The 17,316-nt window shown below is 48.7% G+C and overlaps 1 protein-coding gene across 17 annotated transcripts in view; it reads left to right on the forward strand.

Annotated features, from left to right (window-relative positions):
* The window catches only part of MICAL3 (microtubule associated monooxygenase, calponin and LIM domain containing 3), a 185,340-nt gene that overhangs the window by 21,709 nt on the left and 146,315 nt on the right, over window positions 1-17,316 (forward strand). For 14 of the 17 annotated variants that reach the window (XR_014297423.1, XM_082665676.1, XM_082665683.1 and 11 more), the window contains exons 2-3: window positions 3,768-3,952; window positions 4,592-4,642. The gene's annotated coding sequence lies outside the window, so the exon portion shown is untranslated. Of the gene's footprint in view, window positions 1-193; window positions 257-3,767; window positions 3,953-4,450; window positions 4,483-4,591; window positions 4,643-17,316 lie in introns of those variants that run through there. The other 3 variants (XM_082665679.1, XM_082665680.1, XM_082665681.1) reach the window with 3 other exon arrangements.

The raw sequence follows: 17,316 nt of genomic DNA on the forward strand, positions 1-17,316 counted from the left end.
TCCTCTTCTTCCTCTCCCAGTGACCTTTAAACCCAGAGTTCCTGGAAGGCCCACGTCTGTTCTCACCTGATGGCCGTGCACCTGTGCCTCCTCCTGCCCCTGCAGGAAGCTCCCGCCTTCCCTCAGCTCCACCCTCCACCTCAGGCGAGACAGCACTTCGCTCCTGCCGCCTTCCTGACCACCCCAGCCAAGGGTCCCTTGTGTTATTTCCTCTTACCTTCTGCTCTTCTCTCCCCCTCAGACCTCTTCACGGTATGTAAGTATGAACTTGTTTTTCTGTTTGTGTGTTGACATTTTTGTCCTGGTGGTTGTGTCCACCACTGCATTTCCATCCAGTATAGGAGACATTTTGTTCACTTCTGTACTCAGACCCAGCATGATGCCTGGTGTTTGGTAGACTCACAATAAATGCTAACTGACTGAGTATTCTTATAGAAACAGATGTATTTTTTTTGAGAGACAAGAAAGAAATGTAAAATGACTAGCGATTTATCCTATAGATTATAGTGCTCTGGTTGGCTTGCAGTAGACAGGCCTATGGAACCGGCCAGTGCCCCTCTCTTGAGATACAAATGAAAACTACTTTGATCTCAGCACAACACATGAGCTTTTTTCCTTTCCTCTTTCATCCTTCCATTTCCCTGTCTCCTTTATTCCTTTTTTGGCTTGTCTTAGAAATGATTTAAGGCAACTTGGGCCCTTGATCTGTGCTGTGGGTGAGGCAGGACTATTATTCTGTTCTGTGTAATTCTGGACGCTTATTTTGGGACCTGTGGGACACTCAGTTTTTCCTAAACTCTCAGAATCATTTTTGAGAAGCAACCTTATGCTACTGGCCAGAACAGCGAGGCGAACGGGAGCTTGGAGTCTCATCGCTCTGCCGATTCCCCTCGGGCAGATTGGTGTGGGTATGTGTGCTCTCCCTAATCTTTTAAAGTGGACTTAATATTCAGCTTTCCCGTGTGCTGGAGACTGTCTTAAATAAAGAACCTGAAGGCCCTGGTGAAGTAATGTCTCCAAAATACTTCAAACTCATCAGGGAAGAAAGAAGTGCTGTGTAAACTCAGAGTGTAATTATTAATCAGACTTTCCTTTGGTCCTCTTCTCTGCCCTGGGTTTGCCTTCCGCGGCCGCTTGGGCTCCAGAATTCGCAGACGGAAAGTCCCTGGGCCGCCTCTCCCGCCCTCCTGGCACAGGGGCCCGGACTGCACAGAAACGCTGCTCTGAGGGACTGGCCTTGGTGTGCAGAGTGGCTGTGTGACTGCGCCCCAGTTCCATGGCATCTCCAGCTGCCTTCCAGGAGAGGGGCGGCTCTCCTGCTCATTGTCGGATGGAGTTGGAGTTCTGAGTCCTTGAGGAGCAGTTTGCCGGCGTGGAGCCCACACGGGGGTCTCCATTCTCTACCCCAGGCCACACTGGTCGGAGCTTCCGTTGGGGGACAGATAAAGACCCTCTGCAATCAGAACTGTGTCCATTCACTACAGTGGCACGTTGTCTTCCTTGTTTTCAAGCTTTAGTTTTCGCTTCTGAAAAAGCATCTGATTTCTATAGTAATAACATACATACATTAAAAAAATATCCAAATTTAAAAAAAGGCCAAATTCAGAAGCAGAATTTGATAATTTTCCCTTCACTGCCTTTTCCTCCCCTCCTCTATCCCGAGAAGTCCTATCCCCTAATGCCTGTAGCATTCCTGGCATACAACAGGTGTTTTCATGGTCCTTAAATTGGGGGTGGTGAGAAGAGGTACCAAGTCCTGCTGTCTAAGCCATACAATTTATCATTGTTCACAGAAGTGTAGAATAATATTTTATTTGTTGTGTCTTCCTTGTTCCTATTTATCTTGTCCTCTATTTCAGCACCGCACCCCACTCTGAGGTAGTGCTTCCTGAACTGTGTTCCACGGACTGTTAAAAGGGGTCTGGAGAAAAGCAAAAGATGTTCTTAATAAGATGATTGAATTTTACTCAATTTTTTGGTAGGGGGGAGGATTTTATTTATAAACCTTTTAAAAACTAGTCATTTTTGCAACAGTTCATTTACCCATGAGCCCTTTTGATTTGATTTGTGATTAATAAAATACATAATAAATTAATAAAATAATTTAAAGATGTATCTAAAATGTTGAATTCATAGTTTGGATCCTTAGGTGTTTTCTTATTTGTCGTCCCATGCTAATCTAAGTGTGCCTCATACCTCTTGCGCTCCTTTACTGATTCCTTCTGTAAATTTTAACCTAAAACTGCTTTGTGGTCAAATCTGTTTGAGGAGCGCTGCACTCAGTCTTACCTTGGCATTCCCTGTGGTATGGTCGTGGGCACCGCGGCATTATCTGCTCTCTGGGACACCGCGGGCTCACTTCACCATGGTTACTTATTTTAGCCTCACCTCAAAATCCTTATCTCCCTATGAGGCAAATAGTATTGGTCTCTGTTTTACAGCAGGGAGATGGGGCTTCAGAAGCCTGCCTTCACTGACTGAGGCCCAGTGGTGGGTGGGTCTCAGATTCAAGTCCAGATCTGTGGACTCTGGAGCCCGTGCTCTTCACACAGGAGCTCCTGGCATCTGCAGTACTTGTCTTTTGAGCAGCTGTGTCCCTTCCGGACGGTGGGTTGAGTTTGTGCCCAGGTCGCGGTCCCCTCCTCCCCCCAGCGTGCCTGCAGAGGAGGCTCCAGGCTCGGGTTTGAGCACGCGCACGCCGGTCACGTTCCCCCTTCCCTCCGCCCAGCTTCATCCCACCCGTCCTCCAAGATCTCTTTCATTATAATAGTTAACTGTTTGTTGTAATTAAGTTAGCTAAGTGTTTATTGAGTTGAATCTGTTAGAACTTTGTCATCTAGTCTCTACTCGCTTCTGAACTACTATTGTCAGTAGGATTCTCTGCCAGTGATTCCCCATGCTTTGGGCAGAGTCTGTGTGTGTGTGTGTGTGTGTGTGTGTGTGTGTGTGTGTGTGTGTGTGTACTGCCCATCGGCCAGTCTTGTGGATCTATTGAGTAGATTCATCAAACGTCATAGCTTAAGTTAATGACATCGCGAATATATATGTTCTGCTTTTTCTGCAGTGCACGTAGATGCTGTTATGATTAACAAAATACAAATTCATTGGAAAATGTTGAACTCATAGTAGATTTTTTTTATTGTTAGGCATTTTTTTCAATCAATAAGGTATTATAAGGAATGCCATATATCACATAATGATCAAAAAAGAAATAGTTGATGGTAAAAAGGAGTTGTAACTGAAAAAAGCTGGAAACCCCTGGCTGTACCATTCATTTTGCGGTTATGTACTTTTTTGTGGTTTTAGTTATTTTGTGTGTTGTCTTAAGTGCTTAGCTGGATCCTAAGCCCCGTGAGTGTGGGAACTTTGTCTTACACGCCCTCTGTGCCCCTTGGTGTGCTTGCACATAGTCAGTGCCCAGGAAGTGTTTTCAGATTTGGTTTAGTCCTTAGATCCTGTTTTCCCCGTTCCACTCTATTATTTTACTTTCTTGAGCTCCCTCTTGCTTTTCTTCTTTTGTCTAGTTTTTACAAGTAGTCCTCAACCTTCAGTAGTCTTCCATCACTTAATTGCAGCTGTTTGTTGTGCTCCAGCTGCACAGTCAGCAGACATTAGGCAGGGCTGTGGCCCGGTATGTTATCGTTGAATTAATTATTTATTGAGCATTTTTGCCAGGCATTGTGGAAAACGTTATAGAGATGCATTCTCTCATTTACTTCTTAGAAATACCCTGTGAGGTAGGTACTATTTTCACCTCCATTTTACAGGTGTGCCAACTAGGAATTGGACGGCTGAGCGTGTGGCAGTCAGGATCCAATCTCTGTCTGACTCCTAAGCCTGTGCTCGGAAGCCTTCTGGTGTCTGTGCCTCCTGAGATCCTGCATGGTTGTTCCCCTAAGGAATTTTCCGTTGGGAAACAGAAACAATGGCAAACAATACTGCTTGGATGTGAGTAAGTATGAAATTGTTTGGAACTGCGAAGGCGCCCAGAGGCGGAGGCACTCAGGAAGGGCTGGCGGAGGCGAGGGGCTCTGAAACATGGCAGGGAGATGAGCACGAGCGGATTCAGGTGCTGGGAACCACGTGAGCCATGTCCGAGTGAGAGGGATGTGCCCTGGGGTGGGGTGGGGTGGGGTTGCCAAACTGGAGGGAGGGCTGGGTTTCTTGAGGAAAGTGGGAGATGAGATCGGGTAACTCAAGCCAGAGGGACTTGAAATCACACAGGAGACACTATGAGGGATAATAAGTCTGTAGGTTTTTGAGCAGGACATGACAGGGTAAATCCTGTTTAAGAGCCACGAAGTGGGCAGCAGATGGCAGATTCCTCATGGCATGATGGTTCTTAATTCTTCCCTGCCTGTATGCCCTTGGGACCTAGTGTCACCTCTTCTGGTCCTGGGAACAGCCATCTGTACAGAGGTCCCTTGTTGGCTGATCAAGCCGCCCTGGAGTACGGAGAAGTGAAGAGTGTAGAACTTGGAGGTCAGAGACCTGGATCCGATTCCTGACCCTGTCTGTCCCTATAGCTTACTAGCTGGACGAATTATCTGACCTTTCTTCATTCTTTTTTTCCCCCATCTGTAATTTGCAGGTAACCCTATGATGACTCACAGGGTTGTTTCAGGATGAAGATCTAGCAGATGTAAGTACAGAGGCTGTTTAATCTAATGGTTCCAGACTTCCTGGGGTTAAGTGCCAGCTATATCATTCACTGTGTGACTTTGGGCAAGTTACTTAACTTTTCTGTGTCTCCTTTTTCTTATCTATAAAATCAGCCTAAAAATTGTACCTACCTCACAAGGAGAATTAAATGAGGAAAGATAGGTCGCTGGCTCTTAAACATGCCTGGCATGTGGTAATGTGATTAATACATTGCAGCTGATATTTTTGATAGTATCATTACTACCGTCACAGTACTTGGTTTGGAGTAGGGACTTTCTTTGAGGCAGGAGACCAAAAAATAAAGCCTCCCAACTATATGGTAAGAAACTACCTCTGATCGCTATGTGGAAATGATGTGACTTCAGAGCTTCTCTTAAGCACTGAAATTATAACCATCTTGTGCCAATTTCAGGATCTTTTAGAGATCCCAGCTATTACTGAAATGCTTTAAAAAGTCAGCCATTGTTTTCTTTTCTTTTCTTTTTTTTGTGGGGGGAGAGGGAAGGATTTATTACTTGCAGCAAGTAAGGAGAATACTGGAGATCTTTCCCAAAGCAGCGTCTCAGTCATTGTTTTTTGTTTTTTTTTAAATAAATTTATTTATTTATATCTTTTATTTTTGGCTGCGTTGGGTCTTCGTTGCTGTGTGTGGGCTTTCGCTAGTTGCGGCGAGCAGGGGCTGCTCTTTGTTGTGATGTGTGGGCTTCTCATTGCGGTAGCCTCTCTTGTTGAGGAGCGTGGGCTCTAGGTGCGTGGTCTTCAGTAGTTGTGGCTCGTGAGCTCAGTAGTTCTGGCTCACGGGCTCTAGAGCACAGGCTCAGTAGTTGTGGCACACAGGCTTAGTTGCTCTGCGGCATGTGGGATCCTTCCGGACCAGGGCTCGAACCTGTGTCCCTTGCATTGGCAGGGCAGATTCTGAGGACACCAGGGAAGTCCTCAGTCATTGTTTTTTGATATAGGACTCTTGCGGTTGCAACACTTCTTAGGCACAGAAATACTCCCCTTCTCTTTTTTTTTTTTTTTTTTTTGAATATTTATTTATTTAGGCTCCTCTGGGTCTTATTTGCGGTACACGGGATCTTCGTTGCAGCATGTGGGATTCTTAGCTGCCGCATGCAGAGTCTTGGTTGCGGCATTTGGGATCCAGTTGCCGGTCCAGGGGTGGAACCCAGGCCCCCTGCATTGGGAGTCTTACCCACTGGACCACTAGGGAAGGGAAGTCCCTCCCCTTCTCTTTTAAACAAAGAGGGAGGGAGGGAAAGGAGAGAGGAGAAGTCTGGATTTCCTCTGGCCGCACAGTTGCCTCTGTCCGAGGACTTGCTACTGCAGGGCAGGGCAGGAGACACCTGCCTGTACGGGCAAGGTCAGCTCTGCTGGATCTGCCCTGGGTGTGGGCAGTGCAGAGGCCCCACAGTGAGCTCTGCGCCTGCTTTGTGCCCCCTCAGGCGGGACCTTTCTGTTCAGGACTGTTTCCCTTCCCCTCGACCCAGACCTCAACCAGCCATGTTTAGCTTTATAGCAGGACGGTCACACTCAGCAGCCTTCTGGCTGCTTTGAAAAGCCCTCAAGCCCTGTTCTTGAACCAGCAGTTGTGTCTTGAGTCTTGAATTTATCTGTGTGGAGCAATTCTTCCTTTTATTTTATTTTTTTTAAACAAAACTCAAATTGTTGGACCTTGTCCTTTGTAGATGAAGTGAGAGTTGCTTTCCGAGGACTGGTTCATACCAGAAACCAGCTGCTTTTAAGTTGCTGCGGATCTTTAAAGGGACAGTTGATTTGTGGATCCAGTTCCCTGGCCACACAACCTGGGTGTCTGTAGGATTCTGGTGTAGGCTGTGACAGTGTTGAGGTGGGTGACAGCTGGCAGAGGTGTGAGTCCGGTTTTAAGACTTTCATCTCAGGCAGGGTCAAAGTCTTGTGGAGCTAATCCCTTTGACTCCCCTGCCCCCCGTTACGGTTGGTAATAAGTATGGACATGTGCCACGTGCAGAGATGGTGGACAAAACCCAGATGCGCGCCTTAGCCCCGTGGGCAGATGCTCAAACAGAAGCAGCCTCGCTGGAGGGCAGTGGTGTCTTACCTGGAGCAGTAGCCTCCATTAGCAGCTCCTCTGTGACTCGCCAGGAGACTGGGCTTGTGCACATTTGGCCTCACCGTGCAAGGTCAAAGTGCATCAGAAGGATGTGCAGGAGGACAGCCGGTCGGAGCAGGCAGAGTGATACAGCAGACGGGGCTTGCTCCAGCTTTGCCCTCCTTGGTTCTCGCACTGGGGCTGAGGAGGAGAGGCGGGTTTTGGGTAATGACTGGCTCCTCCTTCATCCTTGTGAGGACACGGGATTCCAGCTCACTAGTGTACTGCTTTGAATATACTCCACTTACAATGTCCTGTGGCTTGGGCTTAGGAAACCAACCTGCCTTTGCCTTGGGGACGCATAGAAGGGTGTCTCTGTGAGCACCTTGGTCGTCATTGCCATTGCACTGAAGAGTCTGAGGGGCTCAGAATTGCCCTTTGTTCTAAATGCAGCGGAGAGGGGCCACATCCTTAAGTACAGCCCTAGGTACCTGACCCTCAGCTGGCTGCTCAGTTGTCTGAAGCCAGGAGCATCTTCCCTGGGAGGCTGATGCTCAGTCTGTGGCATTTTGGAGTGTGGGTTAGGGTGGGAGATGGCAGAAGAAGCTTTCATGGCTCCCAGTGCATGTGGCCGTGTCTTCAGCAGAGCCTGTGTGCCAGGTTTGTCGTGACCCCTGGGGCTTATCGGGCACTTAAGAGGGTGAGAGAGGGCTCAGATGAGTGAAAAGCCTTCCTCAGTGCCCGGGGGCTCAGAGGTACTTCGAGCCCCTGCCCGTTGTCATCACCTCCTTAGGCTCCCGCAGAAGGAAGGTGTGCTTGGCCGTGGCAGGGTAAGGAATGGCGATGTAGGCCCGTTGCGTGTTAACAACGGTCTTGCTTTACTGCTTGGGAGATAGTTAGGAATTTTCAGATCTTTTCATCCATATTTATGTAAAACACAGGGAAGCAAAATAATTCCGTGAAGGACTAAAGATGGCTGTCATTTCATCTCACGTGTGTGTGTCCCTGACAGAGTCTTCCTTTAAGCATTCTGTGTCTAGGAAAGTTGTAGATAAAGTTAAGCCACTGATTGGGATATAAAGTATTTATTAGCCTTTCCACCCTTGAACAGAATGCAGGTAATAAATAAAGTCAGCAGTTGGTTTGTATACCCTCTATAGCTAATCTGCTTTGTTATTTCTTTCTTCAAAATGTCTTTGGAAATCGCTTATCTTCTATGTCTAAAACTACACCTGCCATAATTGGTGCTCAGTATTGTAAGGACTTTCCCTTTTTAGATTACGGTTCCCATTGCTATAGTTCTAGTCTCTTCCCCCTTCATTTTATGCCCAAGTGACTGTCCAGGCCTCCTGGACATTGCCTGGCTGCAGTTCCATTCTCCTTGGTACCACCCTCCTGGCTGTGGCCAAGCCATCCTGCTGCGAAGCTTGGGCTGCTGCCTGCAAGGCCCCCATCAGCTGTTATACCTGGCTCTGAAAGCCCACAGGCAGTTGTCACCACGCTCCCAGTCCCCTGCGTGCGCTCTGCTGAGTGCTGCCTCTGGCCTTGTGTGTGCCTCCTCTGTCTCTTCTCTGCTCCCCCGAATCCTAACCATCCTTACTCCGATAGCCTGGACACGCAGTATAGGAGGCATTTGCTTGTTTGCTCTCGTGCCTGCGGTACTTTCTTCCTTAATTGGATTGTACGCTTCTTGAGGGTGGGAATGCTGTCTTGTCTGCATGTCTCTTCCAGGGGTCATTGTATGTTGGCCACTTTGTGAGCAGTCAGCAAACACTTGATTGACACGCTTACCATGATCTTACAGTCATTGGCCTAGAAAATAATCAGTAAGAAGCACTTCCCTACCGTTGCCCCATTTTGAATTCTTTTTTCTGTATGTCTTATTGTCTGTCTCAGGCTGAATGTTCAGGACAAGGTTGTATGGATTTGGCTAGGAAAAGAAACCCCAAACAGTATATTTTTAAAGGTGAATCTCATGGAAATGCCAAGTACCCTTTTGCTCTTTGGAAAGTGGGGTGGAAGAGGAGAGGAGTAGGTCTAGATGGGTGATTTGGTGATGGTGGTGATGGCACGTGTGGGTGGGGATGGAGGCCTTCCCTTGAACAGGAGGTGCTCTTGAATGGCCGAGGACAGGCACAGCCTGAGGGGGGATTTGGGGTGCAGACCCTCCAGCGGCTGCTCTCTTGTTTTCCCCTTCTTGTCTCCATTCTCCCACCTCCACCCCCAAGTCTGGGCCGCCTCCTCTGTGTTGGAGGTGATACTGCCTCCTTAAGTGGCACGAAGTGTGGGGAAGAGACTCTAGCAGTTGCGGAACGTGCTAAGGATGTAGACCTTCTCTTTATCAGGAGCTCCACTGAGCTGTTCTGGACCTGTTCGTGGTTGATAAAGGAGCAGATTCTGTGGGTGTGAGACCATGTGCCCATCTACTTAGCGAAGGGTCACGGGGCCAAGAGTATAGGAAGCAAAGTGGGGGTGGGGTGAGAGGCTGGATCCAGGGTCAGCTCTCGAGCGTGGGGGAGGGCCTCTGCCAGGGGACCAGCTTTGCCAGGTGTGACGCTCCTGCACAGCGAGATGGCCAAGGGGTTACTTCGTCTGTGCGTGGGCCACCAGTGGGACCCAGCAGGAAGGAGGTTTATGTATTTGTTCTTTATTTATCTTTTCAGCTCCTTGGGCTCTCTTATTCTCATACCTCATATTTTATCCATTAGCAAATTCTGTGAACTCCACTTTTGTATTTTGATCCGGAATCTGACCACAACCTACAGTGGTACCGCTTTAGCCAAGTCACAGTCATCCATCCCCTGGATTTTTGCAGTAACCACCAAACCGGTTTCCCTGCTTCCACCCTTGCACCACTAGATGTATTGTCAGCAGCCAGTGGTCCTCACAGTGGCCCGCAAGGTCCCACACAGTCTGTTGTCCCCTGGCGGCACTATCCCACCTCCAGTCTTGCGTGCTCTTCTCTTGCAGGTGATCCCAGACCAGTCTGGGTGACAGCAGCCACCCTCCCCAGCCAGCACCTCCCGTTCTTCTCCCACACTGCGTTTTTCCTCCACAGCGCGTGTTTCCCTCTAATATGTGGGTGTTTGCTTGCATGCTGTCTCCCCCACTAGAGTGAAAGCTCCTTGAGAACAGGAATGTTTGTCTTATTCACTCTGATCCCCAGTGCTAGGCACGTGGGGAGTGAACAGCATATACTTGTTGGCTTCATTCTCATCCATTTATTCTGCATCCATTATGTTCTAGGAACCAGGCTCTGGGGCCTACAGTGTGCAGACACACACACACTGAATAAGACATGCATCCCCCCGCCCCGCACAGTGGGCTCACTGCCTAGTGAGAAGCAAATGATGAAGTAACGACAGACAGCGTAGTGGAAAGGCAGGGAAGGAGGGCCGATAAGCCTCTGTAGGAGTAAGGATGGAACTGACCATGCTGCACAGGGTAGGGCGGGGGTGCCGCGAGCTGCCTGGACCATCTCCACCCTGGACATGAGGACCACTTACCTAGAGCCGGTCTGCTGCTGTTTGTGCACATCTGCTTTTCATCTTTTCCTGTGAGGCTCAGAGAGGATTGCCAGCTGCCTTTTGCTAATCAGTCAACAATTAGTAAATGCTCTTTTGCATACAAAGTATGCTTCTAGACACCAGAATACTAGTGGATCTTGAAGGCAGGGAAGGTGTCCTGAGTTTTTTCATTTTCATGTCAAATGAGTCCATTTCCTGTAAACTTTCCTTATAAGGTCTGTCTTACATGAAGTTAGTTTTCTTTTTTTCTATACTCTTTCCAGGGTTTTTCCTCCCTTTATTGATTTATGTTTGTTTTTCTGTTCTAGAAGGATTCTGTCCCTACCGGGAGGAATTTATTTCCTTAACCTACCTAATACTTGACTTGCAAAAACCATCCGGCCCTCTCCTCCCTTCTCCAAAGGGTAGGCAGTCATTGTATATCACACATGGTACAAAATGGGCCCTAAGGCCAGGACTGCCACCACCTAAGCCCCCTTCTCATGGTCCCTTCTGGCCCTGCTGGTCGCAGCATGTTGGTGGTATGGTCCTCTCCACGGATGGACAGTTTAACTTGACGTTGGCTTTGGGGCAGAGGAGTGCATCTGCTCCAGCTTTAACAGGAGAAGAGGGTGAGGTTGGGCCAGCAGGGGAGGCACCTTTGCAGGGAGGACACTTTCCTTCTTCTATAACTGCCTCTAGCCCTTGTTGTCTCTGACTGTTAAGCGTTTGCATTTGGGGGAACATAACACCACGTGGACTGAGCACCTAACCCGAGTAAGGGTTTGTGCTAGTTGGTGAGTTAATGGACAGAAGGGTTAGAGGTTTGCTGGCTCTGCGTTGGCGGGGCTTTTCTGCAGGAGGTGGTAGTAGATGAGCTGGCCTAAAAGTGTTAGAAGTTGAGGGTCATGGGGTTTGCATAATTTTAATTGGTGATGAAAATCTGTACGTGAATATCACCCAAGAGGTCAAATCATGCCACCTCCCTGGGTTGGTTTATCCTGAGAGTTCAGTTATGGGTAACGTGGAATATTTAGTTGCTTGGGGATGAACCTTCCTTCCTCTTAACTCCGAGCAAAGCTCTGCTCTTTTTTAGTAGCAGGGCTTACCACTTAGGAAAGTCCAGCCAAAGCCGTTCTGTGTAAGCGGCCCCGTTGGAGTCTGTCCTGTTCTCCATGCAAGACTGTGCACAGTTCTGTCTCCTTCAGAGCTTCCCTTAGTAAATAAAGGTTAGTGTATCCGTTAGGGTTGGTTTTAAAACTGCTGGGAATTGCAAAATATGGCTTAAACATGAAAGAAGGTTTTCTCCATTATGTAAAGAGGCCTAGAGGTGGGAGGCTCAGCCAGTAGCCATTTCCATGGTCATCAGGACGTTGCCTCCTTCTGTCTAAAAAGATAGAAGTTCTGGCCCTATTAGCTGCAGCATGTGGTCCACTCCATGGGTTGACAGGTGAGAGTTTAACTGACCTAACTCCACTGCCCTGGCACATGATTTCCATCCTTTAGGTTACCTGGTGGTCAGACATGGCTGCTGGAGCTCCAGCCATCATATTTCTGTTTCCAAGAAAAACACAAAACAGAAGAAATGAAGAGAAAGACAAAAAGTTGCTCTCGCATGTAAGACAACTCCCTTAAGGGAGTCTTTCTGGAAGGCTCACACACCTCTGCTTATATCTCATTAGCCAGCACTTAGAAAAGATGGTCACAGCTAGCTTCAAGGGAGGCTGGGAAGTGTGGTTTTGTACCATTGCTGGCCCTGATCAAGTTGGGGTTCTGTTGCTAAGAAAGAAGTCTTGCTACAGTGAGTGAGTATGTCTGAGCTCTTTGCTGTAGCTGGCATGTCTCACATGAGTGTGCCCTACTTCCTGCAGACGTCCGGAGGGACAGTGATTCTTTCTCTAGATACTGACTGGTTGTCCTTGTGTCTCTCCTTCCAGCTGAATGATAATCCAGTTGCAAGAGTCAGTTGGCAGCCTGGTAGGTAAGAGGGGCATGTATTTCTGGAGGTGACGTCTTAGTTGGCAGCAGTGGCAGCTCAGGCCTGGGCACACCTGGGAGGTTGCTGTTCTTACATCTCGGGGCTCTTCCTCCCCTTCCCTCTCTGAACCCTGTTTTGTTTAGAAGCTGTGATCGTGATGTGCGACCCCTCTTGGCTTCGCTGTGTCACTCACCGTTGCAGGTCCTTGGAGGAGTGGGTGCGATGTCAGTACAGTGAGAAGCTGATGTGCGTGTCCCTCTGCGGCTGTGTCTCCTAGGAGGTCAGGGTTACAGAGGACACACTCAGGAGTCCGTCTTCCTGCTTATTTCTTCCACCTTGCACGTACACATTCACAAACACCACCTAACGGTCCAAGGTTTTGGCTTATGACTAAAAATCTGAAATTCCTAAATTCTCTGGACCCAAGTCCTCAGGAAACCCGGATCTTATGCTCAGCTCAGTGAGTTAATTGGAGTTCTCTCAGATCTTTTCCAGTTGAAATCCTCAACAGCTCTGTGACGTCAGCTGGGGACTTTTCGGGCAGGAGATGTATTTCCACCTCCCACCCCTGGCTGAAGTTGTCTAGGAAATTGTCCCTGACACATTGAGATGCGTAGCAGATTTGCGTTGAGCTGTCAAGAGAATTGTGGGGTTCATCTTAGAAAATGGTGCTCTCAGCAGCTTGAGAAAGTGTTAATTTGTAAAAATCAAACATATTATGAGATGCTGATCGGTGGGAATCACTCTGAGCGAGCGTAGGAGGCTGTCTTGGCTCTTAGATTTTAGTGGGTTCTCAGCTGGGCGCCTTTTTAGATGCTTTCTGTTTCTCCTGCTGCACTAGCTTCTCCCAGTGCTGGTCTGCCTGCTAAGCCCTGGCTGCACTGATAGTCATGCCGCCGTCTCCTGAGCAGGACAGAAGGAAGGCTCCCTGTAGAGAGGGGTGGGTGGGCATGTCTTCCACAGGAACGCAGGGATAGAGAGGATGCGGGGGCGGAGCAGACACACTATGGTGCGGGTTAGGGTGGAATGGGGTTAGGGTTAGGGTTAAGGTGGAATGGGGTTAGGGTTAGGGATAGGGTTAGGGTTAGGGGTTAGGGTTAGGGTTAGGGTGGAATGGGGTTAAGGTTAGGGATAGGGTTAGGGTTAGGGTTAGGGGTTAGGGGTTAGGGGTTAGGGTTAGGGTGGAATGGGTCTGCAGCTCCCAGTCCCCGTCCAGTGCTCTGATTGTCTGTCTCTCCGAGAGGTTGAGACTTAAGTAACAAAACCAGGATCTGAATCTGATTCTGTTTGACTCATGGCCTATGCCCTTAACCACGTCACATAGCTGCTGCTTCCTCTTTATTTCATTCATTCAACGAGTGTCCGAGTGCCTCTGTGTTCCAAGCATGGTTCTAGGTGCTGGAGACGATAGCAGCAAGCCAAACAAAGAAAAATCCTTACTCTTGTGGAGCTTATTTTATAGCAGGGGGTAACCTCCCACCACCTTTCACAGTCAGTTTCCTCACATGATATTTTGTATAAACACCACACTTCTTCCCCAGAGTGTTCCTTAAATGATTCTTCTTTTTCTCAAGCACTAAAACTAGGGGTTTCTTGTTTGTTGGCTATTGGAATATTGATCCCTCCCATCCCCTGCTCCCAGCATCACAACTGGTTATTGGGACAGCTAAGACACAGCGCCTTATGGGAAGCCTGGGGCTCAGGAGGTTACCCATATCTGGGGCCTGGCTGTGCCTGTCATTTCCCTTCTTTCCCAGGGAAGGGTGTTCCTGGCTTACATGGAGTTGCTTTGTGTCCCCCACTCCCGTCCCCTAGCTGTTGTTGTTGTTTTAAATTTATTTATTTGGCTGCATCAGGTCTTAGTTGAGGCACGCCGGCACACGGGATCTTTCATTGCAGCGCACGGGCTGTTCGTTGCAGCACGCAGGCTTCTCTCTAATTGTGGCGCTCGGGCTTCAGAGAGCACGGGCTCAGTAGTTGCGGTGCATGGGCTTAGTTGCCCTGTGGCATGCGGGATCTTAGTTCCTCAACCAAGGATCGAACCTGCATCCCCTGCAATGGAAGGCAGATTCTTAACCACTGGACCACCAGGGAAGTCCCCCCTCAGTTGTTTTTGAGGGCTGGTTTCAGAGGTTCTTGTGTTCAGTTTATTTTAGGTGGTCACGTGCTTAATTTTTTCCACTGGAGTCTGGTTCTGGCCTTATGGATACAAGAGAAGGTTAGCTGAATGTTTTTGTCTGTCTTCAGATCAGGTTCAGGTGCCTGGAGACAGGTGACTTCCCTTCTATAGGAAAGAGGAGGGAACATGTCACAAGATGACTTTCCACTAAGAATAGCGCATTCGTGAGATCTCTTGGATGCAGGTTTTCGAATTCAGTTTCCTGACGTGAGGCTGGAAGGCGGACTCCCACCAGCATCATCCTCATCTCCAGGCTTTATTGAGTATTTTCTGTGTGTCTGGCACTGTGAGAGGCATTTCACATATGTTCCAGCCTCCTCTGAGGCCAGAAAAGGAAACGGGTTAAGAAACTCCCGCAGAGCCACGTGGATGGAGAAGGGACAGAGTTGGGGTTGAACTGAGGCTTCCCGGGCCTTACGCACGTCGCGCACGGATGGTTGCCTTCTGCTCGTCAGGTGCTCTGCTGGGACCGTGCGCCTCAGCTCTGAGTGGGCACCTGCCAAGCGGGACGTGCCAGCTTGTGTGAGCTCTTCTCCTCAAATGACAAATCATAAAAGCTCAGGGTTTTTGCAGCGTGACTGATTGGTTGTTTGATGTTTTCCTCTTTCTGTTTCCACGCCTCCCTCCCTTCCCCCAAATGTACCCAGGTTGGCTTAGGTCTGCCTTCTCAATTCTAGAATTGTGGCAAACTTTAAAAGCCTGGGAGAGTAGAATGTGGTGGGAGATTTGAGGAGGCTGCCTTTGCATGTCGGAGCTGGTCACTTACTCCAGAGGTTTCTAGTCTGGATGCTGGGACTTAGCGGCGCCTTAAGGAAATTAGAACACACGATTGTCTAAAGGGTCTGTAGGGAGGTGCATGGGTCTTGGAGGTGCTGGGCCAAGCACCTAACTATTGCAGAGAAGCTTCTGCCTGTTCTGGGTGTTGGGGACTGGCTGCCTACAGGAGGTCTAATCACTTAGCTAGTCCTGGCCTGTCTTTACAGGAAAGGAAGCTGCAGCCTTGCCCGCACGGCTGGTGTGGTCCAGGGAGCTGTCGGGTCAGTGCTGCAGTCCTGTCCACCCTCCATCAGCTCCACCTAGGCTCTCGGGTTGGTTCACACAAGTGTGAGTCCAGTGCTTTGACTCTGTAGGGCACCTTTAGGAAGGGTTAAAACGTTGAACCTCTAGGGCAAATTAGGAAGTTGCTCTCTTATTTTACCATAACAGAAAAATGTTTAACTTCGTGGCAACCTTGAGCCATGGCTTTCACTCCTCCAAACACCCGTATTTGGTGTTTGACCTTGAACAGGCCTGTGGTTTCTTCTTTGTGCTTTGAGTTTTTCCTTTGGTGAAAGGGATATTAAATACCAGATATAGACAGTGGGGTGCTGACAAGAAAGGGAGAGTGTCATAAAGGGCCTCTATCTCTCAGACCCTTTAAGAGTAAGGAATTGTTTTTTTATAGTGCTTCACAGCTTAGGAAGCATTTCACAGACATTGCTGAAATTGATTTGCAATAGTAGGGTAGGCAGGGCTTGGATTGTGATTTCCATTTTATAAATGTACAAATGGATTGAGAGCAGTTGTGTGGCCTATGAGACGAGCCCTGGTTCAGACCCCGTCCCTGTGGTGTGCACTGCGCTCCTTACGCGCTGCCCTGCCTTCCCAGAGCGTGCATGCTGTCGGGGCATCCTGGTGACCCCTCCTGCATCTGGGCCTTCATTTCTGTTTGCTGAGGAGCTTACTGGGCAGCGGCAGAGCCACTTGGTCTGAGACAGCAGAGGAAGTGACCCAGCCCGGAAGTTGGGCCACGTCACCAGATGGCACAGTTGGAGACCACTGTTCTGGCCCTTCTTCTGGGAGACCCGTGTTAGGAGGCCGACATAGGGTGGAGCTGACAGTGGGATTTCCTTTCCTGGTCATTATGGGATGGCAAGCATTTAAAAATATCTCATGAACATTCTTTGGCTAGTGGCTGGGTGTGCGCCCAAGTTCATGGCCTTAAACCTCGGAGGGGCACCAAGTAGCCGAGTAGCTGGGGCTGCCTTCTGCAAGATGTTTATCACGGGTGTTGCCCTTTATTAGACCAACACGCTGAAGTTATTCCCTACCTCGAACTTACTCTCAGGCCACTCAGGGCTCTTCAAGAGAATTAAGTCTCGTAATTCTTGGTACCTAAGTAGTGATACAGTTTGGGAATATTTTTATCTTTTTTTTTACACAGACAGCTATCCCCTGAATGACTGTGTTTCATGCTTCTCCTTTGCCTGAATATTTTCGCTCCATCTAAAATACTATTTTCTCTCTTCCCAACACTGTATCCCAAACTTCTCCAGTTCTACTCAGTCCTCTAAATGTAAAGGCTGTTTCTGATTCACTTCTTTACCTTCTCCAGAGCCCCCCAGCCCAGGTAGACCTTTGAGATCCTTTGGCTCCTTGCTGCTTAGGAGCTTGTTCCCAGGTCGCCACCCGGACCTGTGGCGTCTGAATCTGCATTAGGAGGACTCTCGGGTGCTGGGTGTACGCAGAGGAGCACCTGCTCTCGGGCCTCCTGTCGTGTTTGTTTATCACCTAGTGTTAGCAGTTAACAGTCTCAGTGTTTTGTCCTCCCCTTTACAAATTTATCTTTCCTTTCTGATCTCTTGGCAGTACCTGATGCAGTCTCGGCGCTGAGCAGGCACTAGTCAACATCTGTGGGCTGACTGGCAGTCACCCTTCATTTGAAACATTTGTCGGCATGTAGGGAATTGTATGAGAGATGTGACATGCATGCACATAAAAATTTACTGCTAAAAGAGCAAGAAAATTAAGAGGAGGCACAATAAGTTTGAATGCACTGAGTGCGGCAACATTTGTGGAAGGGGCATAGGCGTTGGAACCAGCCAACCCTCGGTGGATAAGTTCTCCCAGCTCCCTCACCTACTGTGGGTATGCGGCCTTG

Source organism: Grampus griseus, assembly GCF_964374135.1.
Source record: "Grampus griseus genome assembly, chromosome: 11".
Classification (NCBI taxonomy): Eukaryota; Metazoa; Chordata; class Mammalia; order Artiodactyla; family Delphinidae; genus Grampus; species Grampus griseus.